Source organism: Ascaphus truei, chromosome 17 (assembly GCF_040206685.1).
Source record: "Ascaphus truei isolate aAscTru1 chromosome 17, aAscTru1.hap1, whole genome shotgun sequence".
Lineage (NCBI taxonomy): Eukaryota > Metazoa > Chordata > Amphibia > Anura > Ascaphidae > Ascaphus > Ascaphus truei.
The window spans coordinates 16,891,059-16,912,266 of record NC_134499.1 but is presented as its reverse complement, the minus strand read 5'-3'; the positions used below and the strand labels follow the sequence as shown (position 1 = coordinate 16,912,266).

Here is a 21,208-nt window from a genome sequence, read left to right as displayed (position 1 = left end):
TCTGCGGGCGGGAGAGGTACTGTAGGTGCATTAAAATGAGCTCTAATCCCACTTGCTCTCTATTAGTAATCACTTTTACATCCTAATCTCACATTTCACAGGGAGCTGCATTTGGGCAATTAACATATCCCCGTCATTAGATCACTTTGGTCCAAGGGGGTAAAACAGGAGATATAATATGTTACATTGATGACTGCTATTCTTTTTTTAATATCTTGCCCCTACTGTACATACAGCAGGGCCCCGCTTCTCGACGCTCCGCTTCTCGGCGATACGGCGGTGCCGAGAAGGGGGCTGCCATGTCCGCACATGTGCAGAACGGGCCGGCCAGGGGTGGCGCATGCGCGGAATGGAGGGGTTTCCTTCTGTCGCGCATGCGCAGAGCGGCGCATTTCCGGTTTTGCGCATGCGCACCTAACAAAAATCGCCGGTTCCACTTTCTGGCGATTTTCACATTACGGCGGGTCCTCAGAACGGAACCCGCCGTATTAGTGGGGCCCGCCTGTACTTAGCGAAGTGGGACTGTGTGTTACATGGTGTGGGGTGTGTTCACAAAGCTCAGGCTAGCTGTGCCACGCACAGCCTGACACATTTGCTTTAACGCCCGCGTCACTTTTAATTAACTTCTTAATCAAGTTTCTTAAATTTGACGCAGACCTGTTAGACCAGGGGGTGGTCAATTCCGCACCCCAAGGGCCACCAACAGGCCAGGTATTAGGGATATCCCTGCTTCAGCACAGGTGGCTCACAGGTGCGCCACAGGTGGCGCAATGACTGAGCCACCTGTGCTGAAGCAGGGATATTCTTCAAACCTATCCTGTTGGTGGCCCTTGAGGACTGGAGTTGGCCACCCCTGTGTTAGGCCAGGTCTCCGCTGGCTACTGCAGCGCCCGCTGTGGCGGACGCTGCAGGGACAAGAGCCGCCCCACAATGGGACCGGGGGACTCGGCTGCACGCGCCGCCAGCCTCGCAGACGCGTGTGCCGCGCAGGCAGCGGGGCCGCAGCCTTGGGCTGATGAGTAGATGCCGTCTACATCCTGGGCAGATTTGTTGGCAGAGTGAGATTCGGAATTTGGCGAGCAGTATCTGGTGCACAAAAAGGGGGAAATGGGAGCAAAGTACAGTACTGCTGATACGAGGCACATGATAAGCAGGGATGACAAGAAAGGGCATGTCTGTCCCTAGATAAATAGGCCCTTGTGTGTCTGGACTCATGCAGGGATCATTTTCTAAGTTAATGTGCAACAAGCTATCTCCTCAGCGTCCCATATAGAATGATAAGCAATCTGTAACTGATTGCTATCCCGATATAAACATTAACTGCAGCAGTGCCGGGGAGGAGGCACAGCAGGGCCAGGGAGGAGGCACAGCAGGGCCAGGGAGGAGGCACAGCAGTGCCGGGGAGGAGGCACAGCAGTGCCAGGGAGGAGGCACAGCAGGGCCAGGGAGGAGGCAGCACGCTGTGCCAGGGAGGAGGGACAGCAGTGCCAGGGAGGAGGCAGCACGCAGTGCCAGGGAGGAGGCACAGCAGTGCCAGGGAGGAGGCAGCACGCAGTGCCAGGGAGGAGGCACAGCAGTGCCAGGGAGGAGGCAGCATGCAGTGCCAGGGAGGAGGCACAGCAGTGCCAGGGAGGAGGCAGCACGCAGTGCTAGGGAGGAGGCACAGCAGTGCCAGAGAGGAGGCAGCACGCAGTGCCAGGGAGGAGGCACAGCAGTGCCAGGGAGGAGGCAGCACGCAGTGCCAGGGAGGAGGCACAGCAGTGCCAGGGAGGAGGCAGCACGCAGTGCCAGGGAGGAGGCAGCACGCAGTGCCAGGGAGGAGGGACAGCAGTGCCAGGGAGGAGGGACAGCAGTGCCAGGGAGGAGGCAGCACGCAGTGCCAGGGAGGAGGGACAGCAGTGCCAGGGAGGAGGCAGTGCCAGGGAGGAGGCAGCACGCAGTGCCAGGGAGGAGGCAGCAGGCAGTGCCAGGGAGGAGGCAGCAGGCAGTGCCAGGGAGGAGGCAGCACGCAGTGCCAGGGAGGAGGCATGGGGAGGAGGCAGCACGCAGTGCCGGGGAGGAGGCAGCACGCAGTGCCGGGGAGGAGGCAGCACGCAGTGCCGGGGAGGAGGCAGCACGCAGTGCCAGGGAGGAGGCAGCACGCAGTGCCAGGGAGGAGGCAGCACGCAGTGCCAGGGAGGAGGCAGCACGCAGTGCCGGGGAGGAGGCAGCACGCAGTGCCAGGGAGGAGGCAGCACGCAGTGCCGGGGAGGAGGCAGCACGCAGTGCCGGGGAGGAGGCAGCACGCTGTGCCGGGGAGGAGGCAGCACGCAGTGCCAGGGAGGAGGCAGCACGCAGTGCCGGGGAGGAGGCAGCACGCAGTGCCGGGGAGGAGGCAGCACGCAGTACCAGGGAGGAGGCAGCACGCAGTGCCGGGGAGGAGGCAGCACGCAGTGCCGGGGAGGAGGCAGCACGCAGTGCCGGGGAGGAGGCAGCACGCAGTGCCGGGGAGGAGGCAGCACGCAGTGCCGGGGAGGAGGCAGCACGCTGTGCCGGGGAGGAGGCAGCACGCAGTGCCGGGGAGGAGGCAGCACGCAGTGCCGGGGAGGAGGCAGCACGCAGTGCCGGGGAGGAGGCAGCACGCTGTGCCGGGGAGGAGGCAGCACGCAGTGCCGGGGAGGAGGCAGCACGCAGTGCCGGGGAGGAGGCAGCACGCAGTGCCGGGGAGGAGGCAGCACGCAGTGCCGGGGAGGAGGCAGCACGCAGTGCCGGGGAGGAGGCAGCACGCAGTGCCGGGGAGGAGGCAGCACGCAGTGCCGGGGAGGAGGCAGCACGCAGTGCCAGGGAGGAGGGAGGAGGGAGGAGGCAGTGCCAGGGAGGAGGCAGCACGCAGTGCCGGGGAGGAGGCAGCACACAGTGCCAGGGAGGAGGCAGCACGCAGTGCCAGGGAGGAGGGAGGAGGCAGTGCCAGGGAGGAGGCAGCACGCAGTGCCGGGGAGGAGGGAGGAGGGAGGAGGCAGTGCCAGGGAGGAGGCAGCACGCAGTGCCGGGGAGGAGGCAGCACGCTGTGCCGGGGAGGAGGCAGCACGCTGTGCCGGGGAGGAGGCAGCACGCAGTGCCGGGGAGGAGGCAGCACGCTGTGCCGGGGAGGAGGCAGCACGCAGTGCCGGGGAGGAGGCAGCACGCAGTGCCGGGGAGGAGGCAGCACGCTGTGCCGGGGAGGAGGCAGCACGCAGTGCCGGGGAGGAGGCAGCACGCAGTGCCGGGGAGGAGGCAGCACGCAGTGCCGGGGAGGAGGCAGCACGCAGTGCCGGGGAGGAGGCAGCACGCAGTGCCGGGGAGGAGGCAGCACGCAGTGCCGGGGAGGAGGCAGCACGCAGTGCCGGGGAGGAGGCAGCACGCAGTGGCGGGGAGGAGGCAGCACGCAGTGCCGGGGAGGAGGCAGCACGCAGTGGCAGGGAGGAGGCAGCACGCAGTGCCGGGGAGGAGGCAGCACGCAGTGCCGGGGAGGAGGCAGCACGCTGTGCCGGGGAGGAGGCAGCACGCTGTGCCGGGGAGGAGGCAGCACGCTGTGCCGGGGAGGAGGCAGCACGCAGTGCCGGGGAGGAGGCAGCACGCAGTGCCAGGGAGGAGGCAGCACGCTGTGCCGGGGAGGAGGCAGCACGCAGTGCCGGGGAGGAGGCAGCACGCAGTGCCGGGGAGGAGGGAGGAGGCAGTGCCAGGGAGGAGGCAGCACGCAGTGCCGGGGAGGAGGCAGCACACAGTGCCGGGGAGGAGGCAGCACAGCAGTGCCGGGGAGGAGGCAGCACGCAGTGCCGGGGAGGAGGCAGCACGCAGTGCCGGGGAGGAGGCAGCACGCAGTACCAGGGAGGAGGCAGCACGCTGTGCCGGGGAGGAGGCAGCACGCAGTGCCGGGGAGGAGGCAGCACGCAGTGCCAGGGAGGAGGCAGCACGCAGTGCCGGGGAGGAGGAAGCACGCAGTGCCGGGGGGCAGCACGCACGTGCCGGGAAGGACGGCAGCACGCAGTGCCAGGGAGGACGGCAGCACGCAGTGCCGGGGAGGAGGCAGCACGCAGTGCCGGGGAGGAGGCAGCACGCAGTGCCGGGGAGGAGGCAGCACGCAGTGCCCGGGGAGGAGGCAGCACGCAGTGCCGGGGAGAGGAGGCAGCACGCAGTGCCGGGGAGGAGGCAGCACGCAGTGCCGGGAAGGAGGCAGCACGCAGTGCCAGGGAGGAGGCAGCACGCAGTGCCGGGGAGGAGGCAGCACGCAGTGCCGGGGAGGAGGCAGCACGCAGTGCCGGGGAGGAGGCAGCACGCAGTGCCGGGGAGGAGGCAGCACGCAGTACCAGGGAGGAGGCAGCACGCAGTGCCGGGGAGGAGGGCAGCACGCAGTGCCAGGGAGGAGGCAGCACGCAGTGCCGGGGAGGAGGCAGCACGCAGTGCCGGGGAGGAGGCAGCACGCAGTACCAGGGAGGGCCGAGGAGAGGAGGCAGCACGCAGTGCCGGGGAGGAGGGCAGCAGCAGTGCCGGGGAGAGGGCAGCACGCAGTGCCGGGGAGGAGGCAGCACGCAGTGCCGGGGAGGAGGCAGCACGCAGTGCCGGGGAGGAGGCAGCACGCAGTGCCGGGGAGGAGGCAGCACGCAGTGCCGGGGAGGAGGCAGCACGCAGTGCCGGGGAGGAGGCAGCACGCAGTGCCGGGGGAGGAGGCAGCACGCAGTGCCGGGGAGGAGGCAGCACGCAGTGCCGGGGAGGAGGCAGCACGCAGTGCCGGGGAGGAGGCAGCACGCAGTGCCGGGGAGGAGGCAGCACGCAGTGCCGGGGAGGAGGCAGCACGCAGTGCCGGGGAGGAGGCAGCACGCAGTGCCGGGGAGGAGGCAGCACGCAGTGCCGGGGAGGAGGCAGCACGCAGTGCCGGGGAGGAGGCAGCACGCAGTGCCGGGGGGAGGAGGCAGCACGCAGTGCCGGGGAGGAGGCAGCACGCAGTGCCGGGGAGGAGGCAGCACGCAGTGCCGGGGAGGAGGCAGCACGCAGTGCCGGGGGAGGAGGCAGCACGCAGTGCCGGGGAGGAGGCAGCACGCAGTGCCGGGGAGGAGGCAGCACGCAGTGCCGGGGAGGAGGCAGCACGCAGTGCCGGGGAGGAGGCAGCACGCTGTGCCGGGGAGGAGGCAGCACGCTGTGCCGGGGAGGAGGCAGCACGCTGTGCCGGGGAGGAGGCAGCACGCAGTGGCGGGGAGGAGGCAGCACGCAGTGCCGGGGAGGAGGCAGCACGCAGTGCCGCGGAGGAGGCAGCACGCTGTGCCGGGGAGGAGGCAGCACGCTGTGCCGGGGAGGAGGCAGCACGCTGTGCCGGGGAGGAGGCAGCACGCTGTGCCGGGGAGGAGGCAGCACGCAGTGCCGGGGAGGAGGCAGCACGCAGTGCCGGGGAGGAGGCAGCACGCAGTGCCGGGGAGGAGGCAGCACGCAGTGCCGGGGAGGAGGCAGCACGCAGTGCCGGGGAGGAGGCAGCACGCAGTGCCGGGGAGGAGGCAGCACGCAGTGCCGGGGAGGAGGCAGCACGCAGTGCCGGGGAGGAGGCAGCACGCAGTGCCGGGGAGGAGGCAGCACGCAGTGCCGGGGAGGAGGCAGCACAGCAGTGCCGGGGAGGAGGCAGCACGCAGTGCCGGGGAGGAGGCAGCACGCAGTGCCGGGGAGGAGGCAGCACGCAGTGCCGGGGAGGAGGCAGCACGCAGTGCCGGGGAGGAGGCAGCACGCAGTGCCGGGGAGGAGGAAGCACGCTGTGCCGGGGAGGAGGCAGCACGCAGTGCCGGGGAGGAGGCAGCACGCAGTGCCGGGGAGGAGGCAGCACGCAGTGCCGGGGAGGAGGCAGCACAGCAGTGCCGGGGAGGAGGCAGCACGCAGTGCCGGGGAGGAGGCAGCACGCAGTGCCGGGGAGGAGGCAGCACGCAGTGCCGGGGAGGAGGCAGCACGCAGTGCCGGGGAGGAGGAAGCACGCTGTGCCGGGGAGGAGGCAGCACGCAGTGCCGGGGAGGAGGCAGCACGCAGTGCCGGGGAGGAGGCAGCACGCAGTGCCGGGGAGGAGGCAGCACGCAGTGCCGGGGAGGAGGCAGCACGCAGTGCCGGGAAGGAGGCAGCACGCAGTGCCGGGGAGGAGGCAGCACGCAGTGCCAGGGAGGAGGCAGCACGCAGTGCCGGGGAGGAGGCAGCACGCAGTGCCGGGGAGGAGGCAGCACGCAGTGCCGGGGAGGAGGCAGCACGCAGTGCCGGGGAGGAGGCAGCACGCAGTACCAGGGAGGAGGCAGCACGCAGTGCCGGGGAGGAGGGACAGCAGTGCCAGGGAGGAGGCAGCACGCTGTGCCGGGGAGGAGGCAGCACGCAGTGCCGGGGAGGAGGCAGCACGCAGTACCAGGGAGGAGACAGCACGCAGTGCCGGGGAGGAGGGACAGCAGTGCCAGGGAGGAGGCAGCACGCTGTGCCGGGGAGGAGGGACAGCAGTGCCGGGGAGGAGGCAGCACGCAGTGCCGGGGAGGAGGCAGCACGCAGTGCCGGGCAGGAGGCAGCACGCAGTGCCGGGGAGGAGGCAGCACGCAGTGCCGGGGAGGAGGCAGCACGCAGTGCCGGGGAGGAGGCAGCACGCAGTGCCGGGGAGGAGGCAGCACGCAGTGCCGGGGAGGAGGCAGCACGCAGTGCCGGGGAGGAGGCAGCACGCAGTGCCGGGGAGGAGGCAGCACGCTGTGCCGGGGAGGAGGCAGCACGCTGTGCCGGGGAGGAGGCAGCACGCAGTGCCGGGGAGGAGGCAGCACGCAGTGCCGGGGAGGAGGCAGCACGCAGTGCCGGGCAGGAGGCAGCACGCAGTGCCGGGGAGGAGGCAGCACGCAGTGCCGGGGAGGAGGCAGCACGCTGTGCCGGGGAGGAGGCAGCACGCTGTGCCGGGGAGGAGGCAGCACGCAGTGCCGGGGAGGAGGCAGCACGCAGTGCCGGGGAGGAGGCAGCACGCAGTGCCGGGGAGGAGGCAGCACGCAGTGCCGGGGAGGAGGCAGCACGCAGTGCCGGGGAGGAGGCAGCACGCAGTGCCGGGGAGGAGGCAGCACGCAGTGCCGGGGAGGAGGCAGCACGCAGTGCCGGGGAGGAGGCAGCACGCAGTGCCGGGGAGGAGGCAGCACGCAGTGCCGGGGAGGAGGCAGCACGCAGTGCCGGGGAGGAGGCAGCACGCAGTGCCGGGGAGGAGGCAGCACGCAGTGCCGGGGAGGAGGCAGCACGCAGTGCCGGGGAGGAGGCAGCACGCAGTGCCGGGGAGGAGGCAGCACGCAGTGCCGGGGAGGAGGCAGCACGCAGTGCCGGGGAGGAGGCAGCACGCTGTGCCGGGGAGGAGGCAGCACGCTGTGCCGGGGAGGAGGCAGCACGCAGTGCCGGGGAGGAGGCAGCACGCAGTGCCGCGGAGGAGGCAGCACGCTGTGCCGGGGAGGAGGCAGCACGCTGTGCCGGGGAGGAGGCAGCACGCTGTGCCGGGGAGGAGGCAGCACGCAGTGCCGGGGAGGAGGCAGCACGCAGTGCCGGGGAGGAGGCAGCACGCAGTGCCGGGGAGGAGGCAGCACGCAGTGCCGGGGAGGAGGCAGCACGCAGTGCCGGGGAGGAGGCAGCACGCAGTGCCGGGCAGGAGGCAGCACGCAGTGCCGGGGAGGAGGCAGCACGCAGTGCCGGGGAGGAGGCAGCACGCAGTGCCGGGGAGGAGGCAGCACGCTGTGCCGGGGAGGAGGCAGCACGCAGTGCCGGGGAGGAGGCAGCACGCAGTGCCGGGCAGGAGGCAGCACGCAGTGCCGGGCAGGAGGCAGCACGCAGTGCCGGGGAGGAGGCAGCACGCAGTGCCGGGGAGGAGGCAGCACGCAGTGCCGGGGAGGAGGCAGCACGCAGTGCCGGGGAGGAGGCAGCACGCAGTGCCGGGGAGGAGGCAGCACGCAGTGCCGGGGAGGAGGCAGCACGCAGTGCCGGGCAGGAGGCAGCACGCAGTGCCGGGCAGGAGGCAGCACGCAGTGCCGGGGAGGAGGCAGCACGCAGTGCCGGGGAGGAGGCAGCACGCAGTGCCAGGGAGGAGGCAGCACGCAGTGCCGGGGAGTAGGCAGCACGCAGTGCCGGGGAGTAGGCAGCACGCTGTGCCGGGGAGGAGGCAGCACGCAGTGCCGGGGAGGAGGCAGCACGCAGTGCCGGGGAGGAGGCAGCACGCAGTGCCGGGGAGGAGGCAGCACGCAGTGCCGGGCAGGAGGCAGCACGCAGTGCCGGGGAGGAGGCAGCACGCAGTGCCGGGGAGGAGGCAGCACGCAGTGCCGGGGAGGAGGCAGCACGCAGTGCCGGGGAGGAGGCAGCACGCAGTGCCGGGGAGGAGGCAGCACGCAGTGCCGGGGAGGAGGCAGCACGCTGTGCCGGGGAGGAGGCAGCACGCAGTGCCGGGGAGGAGGCAGCACGCAGTGCCGGGGAGGAGGCAGCACGCAGTGCCGGGGAGGAGGCAGCACGCAGTGCCGGGGAGGAGGCAGCACGCAGTGCCGGGGAGGAGGCAGCACGCAGTGCCGGGGAGGAGGCAGCACGCAGTGCCGGGGAGGAGGCAGCACGCAGTGCCAGGGAGGAGGCAGCACGCTGTGCCGGGGAGGAGGCAGCACGCAGTGCCGGGGAGGAGGCAGCACGCAGTGCCGGGGAGGAGGCAGCACGCAGTGCCGGGGAGGAGGCAGCACGCAGTGCCGGGGAGGAGGCAGCACGCAGTGCCGGGGAGGAGGCAGCACGCAGTCTGTAGTTACACACACACCCTCACATTTGAAGGTAATGCTCTAGAACAAGGGTGGCGAACTCTAGTCCTCAAGGGTCACCGACAGGTCAGGTTTTCAGAAGATCCCTGCTTCAGCACAGGTGGCTCAATCATTGGCTCAGTCAATGACTGAGCCACTGATTGAGCCACCTGTGCTGAAGCAGGGATATTGTTAAAACTTGACCTATTGGTGGCCCTGGAGGACTAGAGTTGGCCACTCCCGCTCTGGAACCAGGCGAGCTCAGGTACAGTTTCGGCCTGGGGGGGTTTCTGTGTCTGTAGTTAATGTTTAAGCTGCCGTAAAAGCCGTAGGAATGCGCAGTGTGTCTGTGATGCAGCATAACATGGGAGCCAAGGAAATATGCCGGGGTCACTGAGTGTCACTGAGAACGGAGATGTGAATCACAACTGCATGTAACTACCCCAGTCACGATACTGTACCGTCACTGTTAACCCCTTCACTGTACTGTCACCGGAATTGCCAGTCTGCTACTTACGTAGGCTGCGCTTATAGTATTGGTGGCGTGCTCGTGCCCGCGTGAGGTCACACGCCGCCGTGGCTAGAGCGAAAGTTGCACTCGAATAGTTTGATATTGTGACGTCAGCAAGGGGGAAGGCACAAAAGGCAAGAGGGAGATGTGATTGGCTGGCCACCAGTCACGTGATGCGGCCGTCGCTGTGTATCACAAAATCCACTGACTACAGCGATTTTGGTCTCCCTGCCATTACTATAAGCGCAGCCTTAGGCCGCGTCCTTACAGGGGCAGACCACTCGAACGCGTCCGCACGCATCAGACAGCCTAAAGGCAGTGATCGCGTCTATACACCATGGGGGTGCGTGCGCACGAGAGGGGGCGCGCGATGTGCGTGAAATCAGTCAAAACTGATTTCTCGCACGATAGGGCGGTCACGTGAGCGGTTCGCCCAATGAGTTCGCCCGTGATGTCACTGGCCCGCCCATAGACACGCCCCCGGACGGCGCGCGTACTAAGGACAGGGAAAGCACCTGCTTTCCCTCAGCCTCCGCGCGCCTCCGCACGGCTGCAGTGTCTATGGACGCAGCCTTAGAGTTTACGTCAGATTGACTATATACATGGCATTGCTCAGTCTCTCGTACCTGTTCATGGTGCTGGGTAGGGGCAGGCGGGACGTGAATAAGAAGATTTATTAATGCAATATATCGGATGGGACTCATCAGGAATACACTTCAAGCTGCTGAATTAGTAACCCGCTACTGTATACTGCATACTTCTTCCATACCTGTGTGATCAGGATTGCACTAGGGACTTTCCGGTCGGGCTGCTCCAAACATACTCAGGAGTTACTATGCCGAGAACTCCTATCAAGAGCATGCAGCATCCTTATCAGTAGTGAGAACAATCTTGGACCCTTCCTGCTGGTGCTTGCTTAATGGCCACATTTCCTAACTGACAACACCAAACGGTGAGAGGACACTTCTTACTACATACATACAACCCTATTTACAGGACTCACAGTGAGGACCCCCCCCCCCAGTCAGAACTCTGAAGAACCTGCTTCTAGAATATTGGGTGGAGCTATAGTCCCAATGGTGACATCACGGGTCACAAGCCATACAAGGGAGTGGCAATCCCTTCTGCACAGTCATCCTACATCACATGGTGGGGGGTTTGGAGGGGCAATATCAGAGTGTGCCCACCTACTTAACCCATTTAGGCTGTTAACCTCTTATAGAATTAGTAGTCCCCAGGGGTGGGGATTAACAGGCAGCTATCAATGTGTAAATAAATAAGAGTTTCAGGAGAATTTTGCAGTATATTGATCGATCAGGAAAGGTGATGTACATGACATTTTTATGTATGCCCTGTGATAAAATACAGAGTAATAGACACAATTATAAACATGGTGTTGAATGCAGCGAGACCGGGGCTGACCCCACTGGTTTTATATTTTGACTACAACATCCGTGTTTGAAACTGCATACAGTGAGACTAATACAAGGGAGCCGTGTGAATGAATAGCAAGGAGCATTTCAGGGGCTGGAGTCTTTATGAATAGCAGAGGTTTAACAGGGCATGTGCCATTGTTACACTAGCATGTTATAAGCTAAAACAATGCACACGCAGCTGCAGAAAGAACACTTATTCATTAAATGTACCCAGGCCAGATCTAACCAGAGCGCCGGTGTTTACGGGTGAGCAGACACATCTTACTGAGAATAAAAGTGTTAGGGACTTCCAACCTGGCAGAGCCGATCCAGCAGGGAGTGTGCTAGTGTGTTTTAGGTACATGTAGTTACGTGGAGGAGTCTGGTCCATTCATGAATGCACTGCAGTGTCTGAGCTTGGGAGTATGGAAAATGCAGGATCCCGCCACTGATCCACAGGATCCCACCACTGATCCACAGGATCCCACCACTGATCCGCAGGATCCCACCACTGATCCGCAGGATCCCACCACTGATCTGCAGGATCTGCAGGCAGGGGAGGAGGTTGTGGCAACAGCTCAAATATGTGGCATATTCCGAAGGATGGGCACAGCTGGTAAGTGACCAGGACTGGTCTTGTCCTGCAATGTAGTCTCTAAAACAGAGATGTAAATGGTTTTTGCACAGATGCATACTGGGATTTGGGGTTAGATTTCTATAGCCTATGTCAGAATTTAATAGTGTAAAAAAGGACCAGGCGCTTACCTTTAAGTTTATTTAACACTGATAGGCTTACAATAGAGCCGTCAAACCAACTGTGGCTCACTATTTCTCTGAGCCAGCAACAGAATCCCTTCTGCTTCCACCCCAGAAATAAGGGTTAATCCAGAGCCCTTTAAGAGACGTGAAAACAAACAGGCAATGGGGGAGCAAGGGATTAGAAAAGCATATATAATCACTTTTAGAAGTTGATGGAAGTCTTGATTGATTACATGCAATGGTGGGTTATTCAGATACACATAAATACTTACACGGCCATGTGTAAGCAGACACAATGTTTGGTAACTTTCATAGGGCAAAATCTCTCTCTTCCAACAGTGACAAATGATTTGTATGGTGAATGGGTATAAAAAAGTGTACAACACTGTACTCACACGGCCCAGTGTGAGCAATTGCAGGGATTTGGTATCTTTTTAGGTTGGCATTAACCCGTCTGTATCTGGTAATCAGCACACTAGGAGCTGTATTCAGGTTCCAAACTGGTGCAGGACTATAGATTACAGGTGGACCCCTGGCCTCCTTGCTTGGTCCAGGATCAGGTGTTATGCACAGAGTCACAGCCGGTCCCGCGTCCGGGATCAGGAAGGGAAACTCTCCTGCTCGGCTGGAAATGCTGCACAGTGATCTGACTACGGAAGCCTCGGTGGGTCAGTTTCAGCAGATGATTTAGAGCAACGCGTTTCGCCGACGGATCGGCTTCCTCAGGCTCAAATGTAGACGTGTATGGGGTCTCTAAGCTTTATATAGACCCTCTGATCAGTTAAAATGCTAATAAAGATAAGCTGTGTGTCATTTAATCACTTAGGTATTGGGTGCAGCTTGGCTATGTAATTGCCAATGGCCGCATCTATACTCATGCTTAAAATCAAGTGTAATCCTATTGCAAAACATGTGTAAACTTCTAGCAAACATGTATGACTAATAAATACCTCCAAAGCTGAGAGGGGTCTTTAAACAGGGGTTATAATAGTTAGGAACCATGATTATATCTTAATTCATGATAAAACACCTCTTAACTGATGTTTCTATATAGTGCCTCCTTGGGTCCATCTCTTTGATCTTTATACATATCAATCAAAATTACAATTTTAAACAATCATTGTTAATATATTGAAAATGAAATCATCGTAAATTGATAAAATTGATACAAGTGTGAATGTTCTGAAAAAAATGGAAAATGCAGAATATTTAGTAAATGGCATACGAGTTTTTATAGTGCCTTTCTTAGAGATTCAGCATAAATATCGCTTTTGAACCCAATGTAAAAATTTTTTTTTTTTTTTGGTTTGATATTCGCAGATAATTTTTATAATCTCAGTTGAATGCTGCGATATCAATGTCTACATTGAGACCAGCAGGGGACATAGATTTTATGCGATAAATCCAAAACGTCTCCCTTTGACGGAGGCGTTTTAGTCTGTCTCCCCCTCTCCAGTTCTCTGGGACTGTCTCTATCCCTCTGTAACTCAGACCAGTGGGGTCTCCCCCGTGGTGTTTCAATATATTAACAATGATTTTGCTATATAGCACACAGACCAGAATCACACTAAGCTTATTTTTTATTTGTGATTTTTTATTTATAATTTTGTATAGTATTTTTATAAAGTATTTATTGCAAGTTTGTATTAATAAATTTTAAAGGATGTTTTAGACCATTTTTCAGAAAGGAGTAATTTAAATATTTATGAATAAAATATGATTTTTGTCATATAAATGTCTAATAAATCTCAATAAACCAAAATATGTGGATAGTATTTAAATATCTACATAAATGAAAAGACCTTACTGAGTTTTTAAGTAGAGACTATTTAAAGATTTTATTGGTGATTGTTTAAAATTGTAATTTTGATTGATATGTATAAAGATCAAAGAGATGGACCCAAGGAGGCACTATATAGAAACATCAGTTAAGAGGTGTTTTATCATGAATTAAGATATAATCATGGTTCCTAACTATTATAACCCCTGTTTAAAGACCCCTCTCAGCTTTGGAGGTATTTATTAGTCATACATGTTTGCTAGAAGTTTACACATGTTTTGCAATAGGATTACACTTGATTTTAAGCATGAGTATAGATGCGGCCATTGGCAATTACATAGCCAAGCTGCACCCAATACCTAAGTGATTAAATGACACACAGCTTATCTTTATTAGCATTTTAACTGATCAGAGGGTCTATATAAAGCTTAGAGACCCCATACACGTCTACATTTGAGCCTGAGGAAGCCGATCCGTCGGCGAAACGCGTTGCTCTAAATCATCTGCTGAAACTGACCCACCGAGGCTTCCGTAGTCAGATCACTGTGCAGCATTTCCAGCCGAGCAGGAGAGTTTCCCTTCCTGATCCCGGACGCGGGACCGGCTGTGACTCTGTGCATAACACCTGATCCTGGACCAAGCAAGGAGGCCAGGGGTCCACCTGTAATCTATAGTCCTGCACCAGTTTGGAACCTGAATACAGCTCCTAGTGTGCTGATTACCAGATACAGACGGGTTAATGCCAACCTAAAAAGATACCAAATCCCTGCAATTGCTCACACTGGGCCGTGTGAGTACAGTGTTGTACACTTTTTTATACCCATTCACCATACAAATCATTTGTCACTGTTGGAAGAGAGAGATTTTGCCCTATGAAAGTTACCAAACATTGTGTCTGCTTACACATGGCCGTGTAAGTATTTATGTGTATCTGAATAACCCACCATTGCATGTAATCAATCAAGACTTCCATCAACTTCTAAAAGTGATTATATATGCTTTTCTAATCCCTTGCTCCCCCATTGCCTGTTTGTTTTCTATGTCAGAATTTGGCTATGACTACGTAATGGAAATGTAATCATCATCAGTTCAGGGGTTCCCCATCTCTGTCCCGAGACCGGTCATTAGGTCTGTGCCAGTCAGCGGGTCTGACTCTGATCACTCCAATTTGTGGGTCCTTATGGAACTGAATCTGAGTTATTTAAATCTTTCCTTCCCAAGTGACGTCCACACAAAGTCTTTGTCAAGTGACGAGTCCCAGGAGACCGGAACAGTGAAATTTACTGAGAGAAATCAGTGAGCCACAGAGGGAAGCAGGTGGAAGAAATTAATTTATCAATAAGCCTGTAATTACTTCGGGTAGGTTTACTGGCTCGGCACTTCTTTAACCCCGGCTCTGCTGAAAAGCAGTGTAATTCGGCAGGAATATACTTATAGGGGTCCATGTTAAAATGGATTAGAAGCAAAAGGTGACACTGAGTGCTCATTTGTATGTCATTACCCAGAATCCCTGGCTGCAATGGAAGCGCTGAATGCTAAGGGATAATGCCTGAGACATATGAATGTGCTCACAAGTGATATTCTTATTTACTGATAACTTGAAACAATCAGTGACGTCAGCGCTCTTCCCTTGAACCATCTGACTGGACACGCTCCATTTAACTCGGTGCCGGCTTCCACTCACCGCCTGCCATGTGCTGTCTTCAAAGTATGAATTTCAACATCAGGAGTACTCGCGCATCAGAGCCGTGTGTCAAATTAGGCAGATTTCACCATAATTCTTATGATTTTATAGGCAGAGAACAGCACAACGTTTCGGCGAATAAATTCCCTTTGTCAGGCGCATCTGAAACCTCAGAATTGGTGCAGCCGGTGGGACAGTAAACTTCTACACACAGGCACAATAGGAACAATATTATCAGGAGCCACAAAACTCAACTCTCTCCGGCCACACACACAGAGTCTGTCAATTCCGGCACAGAGACCCGAGGTGGCAGCCCTCGCTGCTCTAGAACTTGGTTCCCAAGTGGGTCCATATTCCTAAAACCAGTTCAGCTAGATGAGATTTTCAAATTCGGTTGGGAGATCTGACCTGTGTGAAACTTCTCTTATGTGTAACCCCCTGTGTCTGCAAGCAACACAGGCTGGCTGCCCCCTAGCAGGTTCCTCGCTACGTGACAGGTGACTGTGGAGGAGGGACTATGAGAGAGAGGAGCTGTTAAGAGGGGGCGGCCATGACAGTTGGGGAGTTCCTGCATGACCCTGAAGGAGTTTGGGGGGATGCTTTTGAGGGAGCGCTGCGCAGCTGGACGATTGCGTGCAGCGGAGCAGAGCAGGACCAAACCGCAGGGTGCAAGAGCGTGAGAGAGACACAGGCGTGCGAGGGAGACCAGCCGAGCGGGACCGCGCGTCAGGACGGGAGTGATTGAGACACATAGCAAAGCGACTGTGAAGCACAGGCCTGCAACACACATACACCTTCTAACGAGCTCTGACGGGTGTGCCGGCACCCCCAACATATAGGCCAGAACCCCCAGGACTGGGAGGCCTGAAAGTGCTACACTTTGTAACCCATTGGCGCAGCGATCCTATTGTACTGTGTGATAAATGTGCAGTAGTGTGTAAGGCGATCCTGCAGCTAAGGATCACAGTGTCAGGTCGGCATATATATATATATATATCAGTATGCGATACACGTGACGTGGGGCCGGAGCAACTGGGCACAACATACCCGTATTGAATTATAACCGGATATATATATATTTTTTTATCCATAGGTTCCAGGCTCCCACTTCAGCGACAGATTCCATGGTCTGAAGGAAAGAAGGGTTACATATGTTTTTGGCGTATTTAAAGATATCTGTTAGTGACACCTCTTGAAGTTTCATCAGAGGCAGCAGCAGTTTCCCTTCCGTACAGGCAGGATAGGTACAGAACTGGCAGCAGCAGTGCAGGCTTCCCTTCCGTACAGACAGGATAGGTACAGAACTGGCAGCAGCAGTGCAGGCTTCCCTTCCGTACAGGCAGGATAGGTACAGAACTGGCAGCAGCAGTGCGGGCTTCCCTTCCGTACAGACAGGATAGGTACAGAACTGGCAGCAGCAGTGCGGGCTTCCCTTCCGTACAGACAGGATAGGTACAGAACTGGCAGCAGCAGTGCAGGCTTCCCTTCCGTACAGACAGGATAGGTACAGAACTGGCAGCAGCAGTGCGGGCTTCCCTTCCGTACAGACAGGATAGGTACAGAACTGGCAGCAGCAGTGCAGGCTTCCCTTCCGTACAGACAGGATAGGTACAGAACTGGCAGCAGCAGTGCAGGCTTCCCTTCCGTACAGACAGGATAGGTACAGAACTGGCAGCAGCAGTGCAGGCTTCCCTTCCGTACAGACAGGATAGGTACAGAACTGGCAGCAGCAGTGCAGGCTTCCCTTCCGTACAGACAGGATAGGTACAGAACTGGCAGCAGCAGTGCGGGCTTCCCTTCCGTACAGACAGGATAGGTACAGAACTGGCAGCAGCAGTGCGGGCTTCCCTTCCGTACAGACAGGATAGGTACAGAACTGGCAGCAGCAGGGCAAACTTCTGCCTGATTGGCTGATCTAATGTCATTTCTATGTGTGAATTATAGTCTGTGCTGGGTGACAACCCATTGAACAATGTGGATTTTTGGAGCTGTGCTATAACTCAGTGTTACAGCTATCTGTCAGGCTTCTAATGAAAATTACAGTCCTGTCCCCTTTCACCTTCCCTTATGGCAAAAGTCACTTTCTCAAAGTTTGAGCAGAGTCACATAGTGCTGCATTAGCAATGCAGTTTGCCAATTTTATAGACAGATTTATGACACCCCTCAGTGTACACAGCACTGTACAGGAGAATACCAGTTAAGCATAACTCAGCAACGCCTACAATCACACTTCATTTTTAGAGACAAAATTACCTATTTAAAAAAACAAACCAGCAACCCATTAATTTTTAGATAAAAAAAAGGTGTCCTTCCCTTGTTTCAGAGGATTACGCGGGTCATTCCATTTAGTCCGATGCTGCCGTTCGGGTCACTTTAGTCTGAAAATCCTTATTGACTTTAATGGGAATGTTTGAACCGAAAATCAGACTATATATACAATAAGGCCTTAAGAATTACACGTCTTTACATGCAGACACCATAACACTACTTTCCTGAAGGCGATGGGGCCTACACAATAAGCATCTTTTTAATCTCTCAGCTTCAAAAGGGAAGGGGGGGGAGGAGGGGGGCGAGGACGCATCCAAGTCGGCAGTGATGGAGTTAATCAACACAAGCATAATTTTTCCCCCCCAGCAGATCTAGAACATTCCGGAGACCTCCCCGCAGTGAAGGGGTTAATGGAATGATGTCCGAACGTAATCACAATAACGTCGCTAGGCGCCCGGTAACCCTTCCTGCCGCACACACGTTCCCGCAACCCCAATGAATGCAGGAATACAGGAGAAAACGCCGCCCCGGACACACGCGCACCCTCACCCAGCCTTATTCCCAGGGCGTTATTCATATGTTTTAGGGGTAGAAATATTGTGCAACTACCCGCGGCAGGCGGGGGTCCTGCCCCTCCTCACCTTTAGCCTGAGAACCTATGGGGGGCGCCCTGAACATTGGTGGTCTGCAAGATTTCCCTGTCTGCGGTGGAGACGGGAAGCGTTAATATTAATTCTACCCACTCTGCCACTTTTTTTTACATTTGCCTGAGAAGCTTTCCGCTGCAAAACAAATGTCTGTGCCCCAGTTTGCAGTCGAGCGCTGCCGCGGACTCTGACTGCACACTGACCTGCTATGAGCACACAACGGGCCATATATACTAAGCGGTGCTCTGCCATAAGACGTTATTTCACTATTCACTTGAATGTGTGGGGTCGGCACCGGCCGATGCCTTATAAATAGCACCATTTTGTCAATATTGGCACAAAGCTGTACATTCCCCCAAGCTGTAGCTCCTCTACCCGTACGTTCAGATGTCCCTGTGTGTTTCTGTGCAGTCACAGCCATGTATTAGTTGCCATCTGCCCATGCCTCTGATTATCTGTGTGCTGTGTTTGTGTGACTATGTGTGGGCATTAATATACAATGTGTGAGACTGTACATAGACAGAGTCAGACAAGCAAAGTGTTTGTGTGACGATATGTGGCTCTGTCTACAAGATATGTGGGTTTGTGTCCATGTGTTGATGGGCCTCGGCAGACACACACAGACACCGAGACGCACACACAGTGTTTGAGCTGAAATGGGCACTCTACCTTCCATGTCTCTCTGCCTCCTTCGGCTTCTCCTGTCCTCAGCAAAGCCGTCAGATGTAGCTGGTTAAAGGGCGCGGAGAAGGTGGGAGAAAGAGCCATGCAGCGGAAAGCTGGGATAAAATAAACGACCAGTCTTGTTTCGCAAGACGTAGATATCTCTCACTCCTAACAAAGACAGGTTCAATTCCTAGGGAAGAAACAAGCCTCTTCCTGCTACCAGCTAAACACACAACCCAGCCAATCATCCTCACAGCCTTTGTAGGGTCCTTAGCTCACACTGGCTGCCATCTCTTCACTGCCGACCAATGGGTGGGATGGCCAGCTTGCCTCAGCTGTCAAACTCTGAACTTGAATGGAGCTGCATCCTTATCTATTTATACGCGATGAAATCTCATTAGCTTCCTACTTGTCCCATTGTTTCCTATACAGCCCAGAGTTCTGTATATTAACAACATGCTGTCGGCAAAGCCATATCCTACTCAACATCACCAGGATCCCCCCCCCCTAAGTGCCAAACGCCATGGAAAGTGAGGAGGAACGACGACTAGGGGGATGAGTGAACAACTACATTCTCTTACCTCGCCGTTCCTTATAATGGGAAGCAGGGTAACAAGCAGTTAACCATTCAGCAACGTCCTTGCACTTCAGGGGGAGTTGATGCCTAGTTAACATCATATTGATTAGATCCCTAAAGAGAGAACTTGTATTGGCACCTGCTGGGTAGCACTCTAGTAAAGCCAGAATAATGGTTACAGCTATATTTGAATACAGAATTACTTTATCTTCTGAATTGGATGCCCAAACAGCCATATACATAGTTGAGGAGGTGTTACATGACTAAGTGCTTTCATACTGTTGCACGAAGTTAATCTGCTGTCAATATCTATGTCTTACTGTTTCAAACCGATGGTATACTTTGGGCTCCTCCAAGACAGAGCTGTACTTAAATGACTCTAATAAACAGCCCCTCTGAGGAGATGATCTGGTGGTAATTAGGCCCTCAAGGTGCCTTATTACCCTCACAGCTTCGAAGTGAGGTCCGAAAAGCTTGGAAAATCCCAGAGATGCAATCACAGATCATTACACAACAGCAGCGCCTCTCAGAGGAGAGGGGCAGGTTAATCAATAATGCATCATATTGTCACATTCTGGAGTAGAGTGTAAGCTCTCCGGGGCAGGGATTTCCTTTCCTATTGTCTGACATTATTGCGCTTATTGTATTATAATTCCCTGCACTGTATTGGCTGTGTAAAACGCTGTGTACACTGTGGGTGCTACATAAATAAAGATATACATATATACATACATACATACAACAGTTCCTGGGCTGGAAGGACCTCCTGGCCACTGCTCCCTCCCCCACCCAAGCCACTTTGAGACCTTCCACGGTGGCCCCTCATCCCCCCGGCCTCTTTGTCTTTTTCCTTCTCCCTCTTGTTGTTCGGCTGCTAATTTGGTGGCCTTCCCAAACAATGGTTTGAAAGACTCCACTCCGCCCCCCAGTCCAGATGGCCATTAAACAGCTTGGTGTCGCCTACTTTTGTTTTCCAACCTTTGAAATGTCAACGCCACTATGCTTTTTAAACAGGGTCCTCTGACACTTGTCCCTGACCTCTGACAGTCCAAGAACATTGCTCTCTTGTCCTAGTGATTAGCAGCAGCTGATTAGCATTAATGATCATTTAGTTCACTCAGCATGCTTGCCTTTCAGTAATCCCCCCCATTATATAAATTAGGGTGGGTAAAGAAGTGACAAAAAACCCTCCACCGTACGCTGTACAGTAAATAAAAATACCACGTGTGAGCCCATCCACACGTCTCACACAGGTGTGCAGCCCTGCCTTTCCCCATTATCTCTTAACATACAGTGCTTCCACTGCAGCTAGGGATTCTGGGAAAGGACATGCACATGAGCACACATCTGGACCAAGCACATATTTTGTTGTGTGATTGCCCCTTTGTTGAGCTGTGAATCCTGATTCCCCATTCACACGCAGCATTACCAAAAATAAACGTAATCTTCCCGAAATGGTCTGAGCGTGACTGCCACTTACTGGGAGGACAAAGTGTCATTCTAACACATCCTACACACAATATCCTTGTATTCAATCAACGAACACGTTCCTCCACATGCTCTCACGCCCCCCCCACCATCTTCAAGAAATCAATGCCTTTTGGACCTCCACTTGGTCAAAGGATGAACCTCTGCAGGACCCAGCATTAAAAGAGTTAACCCTTTGTAGAGCAATATGCTGGCTCTTTGGGGAAACCATTGGGTAGCATGGAGCCCTCCCCAAGTATTAAAGGGTTTGGGAATGCCGGGGCCTGGCCAACGTGTGCCAGTATTACAAATCGTGTGGTCCTCACAGAACCTAGACATAGACTCGCTGAACTACGCCAAGTTAACCTTAGTTTATTTATGTATAAAATGTGTTACCAGGAAGTAATACGTTGAGAGTTACCTCTCGTTTTCAAGTATGTCCTGGGCACAGAGTTATGATGACAAATACATGGTTACATTAGAAGAACAGGGTTATACAGTCAATTCACAGACATTTTATGGACAGTTAAGAGTTGGAAAATTGTTTACAGGGGATATAAGGGCTGGTGAGTTTCACTAAATAAAGTAACATAACTTTCACTTATGTTAACGTCACATTAGAAGCAAAGCATTATAAAGGAAGGACGTTAGGGAATACCACCCGCAAATAACATGCAGAGAGTC

At 56.2% G+C, this 21,208-nt stretch overlaps 1 protein-coding gene across 2 annotated transcripts in view; it reads right to left on the bottom strand.

The window, feature by feature from the left end:
- Nucleotides 1–18,681, bottom strand: part of DAG1 (dystroglycan 1) — a 97,596-nt gene extending 78,915 nt beyond the window's left edge. For both annotated transcript variants that reach the window (XM_075574064.1, XM_075574065.1), the window contains exon 1: nt 18,484–18,681. The gene's annotated coding sequence lies outside the window, so the exon portion shown is untranslated. The remainder of the gene's footprint in view (nt 1–18,483) is intronic.
- Between the last annotated feature and the right edge of the window lie 2,527 nt (nt 18,682–21,208).